Below are 3966 nucleotides of genomic sequence, written 5' to 3'. Positions count from 1 at the left end.
CCTCATGAGTAACAACTGCAATGTGCCTATACATCTGTGAGTAAACCCAACGGATAGTAAAAGACAAAACACTACACTTGGACAGGATAAATTAAACAGGAGTCTAACCATTCACACAGTGAGACCAAAGGAGGATGTTCTTAGGAGGGGATCAAAGGGCTCAGTAGCTCTCTACACATAATCGTACAAAATGATGCTTATTGAAATGAACTCCAAGAAATGGAAACAAGGAGTTTTTAATTTTTCCATTTTAGGGCTCTGTTTCCCCCCCCCACACACACACTTTGTCACTGTTAGCGATTTCTGTGCCTTTTGACTCGTATGTAAGTTTATCTGATGTGGGGAGAGGAAGGGGAAGCACAGAAATGGTGGGACAAAGGTTGAACCGATTTAGCGATGATGCTATGTTGGGAATGAACTAGACAGCCTGTGGGGAAATGGAGAAGTAGGAGGGGGAAAGCTGGGAGAAAAGGAGGGAGGGGTTGACTCTGTTCAAAAAGAATTATACTCATTGGGGCTGGGAAGGTGGCTCAGTGGTAGAGTGCTTGCCTTGTATGCATGAGGCCCTGGGTTCAATTCCTCAGTGTCACATAAGCAGAAAAAGCTGTGGCTGAAGTGGTAGAGCGCTACCCTTGAGCTGAAGAGCTCAGAGATAGCACCCAGGCCCAGAGTTCAGGCCCCACAGCCCACAAAAACAACAACAACAACAAGTATACTCATTACCTAACCCCGTTACAATTAAAATAAAATTCTAAGCAAGAAATTACAATCTTTTGTTGAGGTTATGGGAGAACTTGCTATGTGTGTGGATTTTTTTGTCTATTTTTAATTTTTATTTGAATGAGCACGTATACTATAGTTTACTTTTTAAAAATTTCATTCATGTGAGCTGTGTCAGGAATATTTGTCTCCACATATCTTAAGTATATTATGCACTCAACAGTTGGGTTGGGTGCAGTGGCTTACACCTATAACCCCAGTTACTTGGGGGCGGAGAGAGATTGGGGGATGATGGTCAGAGGCTTATCTATCTCAGACCAAAAAAAAACAGGTCATGAGGAAGACAGGCACACCTGTCATCCTAGCTACTCAAGAGACTGAGATCCTGGTTCAAAGCCAGCCAGGGCAGGAAAGTCTGTGAGACTCTTCTCTCCAATGAACCACCAGAAAACCAGAAGTAGTGCTGTGGCTCAAGTGGTAGAGCACTAGCCTTGAGCTGAAGAGCTGAGGGACAGTGCCCAGGCCCAGAGTTCAAGCCCCACAACCAACAAAAAAAAGTGGGGAGAAGAGATAGGGAGGAAAGAGGAGGGAGAGGGAAAGAAAGGGAGAGAGAAAGGAGGGAGGGCGGGAAGGACAAACACCGTGTGCAGTGTGTTCATAGTGCATGACACAGAGTTGAGCAGAGAACTGGATGTTGTATGCCTGGCCTTGCCCAGGGGAGCAGGGCCCTGGCCTCCCCAGGCTCTAAGGACACGCACTGCTGGGAACAGAGTAAGGGAAAATAGCAGGTGTTGTGAGCGAGCAGCTGGCTGGGGAGCGGAGGGCTGCAGGGCTGGGGGCGTGGCCACGTGTCCCCCTTCCCCAGCCCCGCCCAGTGAGGACACCACCCGCCCCAGCCTCAGCCTGAACAGAATCCTGCTGTCCCCAGCACTGTGTCCATCTGTCCTGAGAACACAGCCGCTCACCAGCACCCAGGTGAGGAGCATCCGCCGAGGCAGCCGGACCCTGGTTCACAACTCGGGAAATGGGAGCTGGTGCTTGGTGAGATTGTATTGTATTGTGCTGTAGAGGTGATGCACAGGTGCACATTTCTTTTTGAACGGTGTCCCCCCTCATTTTCTCCCTCCCTCTCCTGACCCCCCGACCTCTCAAGTTGTAAAGTTCATTTCCAAGAGAGTATCTAGCGACAGACGGCTAAGGGCGAGGTTCCTGTGAACACAGAGACATTAAAGTAAGCTGTGGGTTTTCAGAAGCAAGAGGCTTCTCACGGAATGTAGACTCAGATAAACAGATGTTTTACCAGCTGTCCCTGGGGGGAACGGTCTTCCTCTCCTGGGGGAAGAGAGAGAATGCGTGCCAGCCATGATCATTTGATGGCAAGTTGAACTCACTCACCATGGATCTGATCAGGTGATTACTCTTTTTGAGAGTGTTGGGGGGAGCACCGTGGGGCTTGAACTCTGGGCCTGGGCGCTGTCCCTCAGCTCTTCCAGGCTGGCTTTGAAGCTTCAATCCTTAGATCTCAGCCTCCTGAGTAGCTAGGGTGACAGGTGTGAGCCACCAGTGCCCAGCCTCAAATTTCTTCTTATAAAGATACCAGACACCATATTTCAGGGATCACATTCTGATCTGATTATCTTTTCAGAGAATCATCTCCAAGTACAGTCAAACTCTGGGGTGTTGGAGATTAAGATTTCAGCATATGAATTTGGTAGTGGGGGGGGATTTGATGGACATAAGTCAGTCCCTAACAGTCCGATCCTCCTCTTATTTCCCTTGTGAGTTCTGGATTTGTTGCTGTACAGAAAGCTTTTATTCTATCACTGTCCAAGAGGGAGTTATGAGGACCTGGGGAAGGAGACGCAGCTGCAGTGAGCCTCTCCCTAGAGCCTACTAGTCCTTATCTTTGACTTCCTAAATCTACCAAGTAATTTTTTTTTTTGTCACTCGTGGGGCTTGAACTTGGGCCTAGGCGCTGTCCCTCAGCTCTTCAACTCAAGGCCAGCACTCTATTACTTGAGCCACAACGTTACTTCCAGTTTTCTGGGGTTCATTGGAGATAAGTGTCATGGACTTTCCTGCCCGGGATGGCTTTGAACCTCAATCCCCAGATCTCAGCCTCCTGAGTAGCTAGGATACAGACACCAGCTCCGGGTTTTTAAGTATATATTTTTTAACCAGCACCAACACAGAGATTATAATTAATAAAGACACATGACCTCACCTCACCTCTCTGACAATTAACCAATGTTTCAAGTCTTTCATAAATCAAACAGTAAAGTAACAGATAGAATTCCCCACCTCAATCAGGCCCTGCCCTTCTGCTCATCCGTAACCTGACCTACTATACAGCCTCAAAAATCAGGTGGTCTTTGGAGTCACCAATACTTACAGAATGGTAATAAATTGAGAGGATTTTGTTGTTGTTGTTGTTTGGGGTTTTGTGTGTGTGTGTGTATGTGTGTGTGTGTGTGTGTGTGTGTGTGTGTGTGTGTTGGTCTTGGAGTTTGAACTGGGCCTCAGAGCTGTCCCTGAGCTTTATCCTCAAGACTAATGCCACTTGAGCCACAGCTCCACTTCTGGCTCTTAGTGATTCATTGGAGATAAGAGTTTCACGGATTTCTCTGCCTGTACTGACACCCAGCTAATAAAGAAACAAACTACCAGCCATCCAGCACCAGTGGCTCATGCCTGTAATCCTAACTACTCAGGATCTTAACTGAGATCTGAGGATCACAGTTAGAAGCCTGCTGGAACAGGAAAGTCTATGAGACTTATTGCCAAACAATCAAAAAAAAAAAGCTGGAAGTGGACCTGTGACAAATGGTAGAGCACTGGCTTAGAATGACAGGACCCAGGCCCTGAGTCCAAGCTCCAGGACCAGCACCCAAAAATAAAATAAAATAAAGATAAGAAAGAGTAATTGCCAGACACCAGTGGCTCATGCCTGTAATCCTAGCTACTCAGGAGGCTGAGAACTAAGGCTTGCAGTTCAAAGCCAGCCGGGCAGGAAAGGCTTATCTCCAATAAGCCACCAGAAAACCGGAAGTGGCACTGTGGCTCAAGTGGTAGAGCGCTCGCCTTGAGCTGAAGAGCTGAGGGACAGCGCCCAGGCCCAGAGTTCAAGCCCCACGGTGCCCCCCCCACACTCTCAAAAAGAGTAATCACCTGATCAGATCCATGGTGAGTGAGTTCAATGTGCCATCAAATGATCATGGCTGGCACGCATTCTCTCTCTTCCCCCAG

Source organism: Dipodomys ordii, unplaced genomic scaffold (genome assembly GCF_000151885.1).
Source record: "Dipodomys ordii isolate 6190 unplaced genomic scaffold, Dord_2.0 Scaffold180, whole genome shotgun sequence".
NCBI classification, from domain to species: domain Eukaryota; kingdom Metazoa; phylum Chordata; class Mammalia; order Rodentia; family Heteromyidae; genus Dipodomys; species Dipodomys ordii.
Note: the sequence above shows the minus strand (reverse complement) of the source record.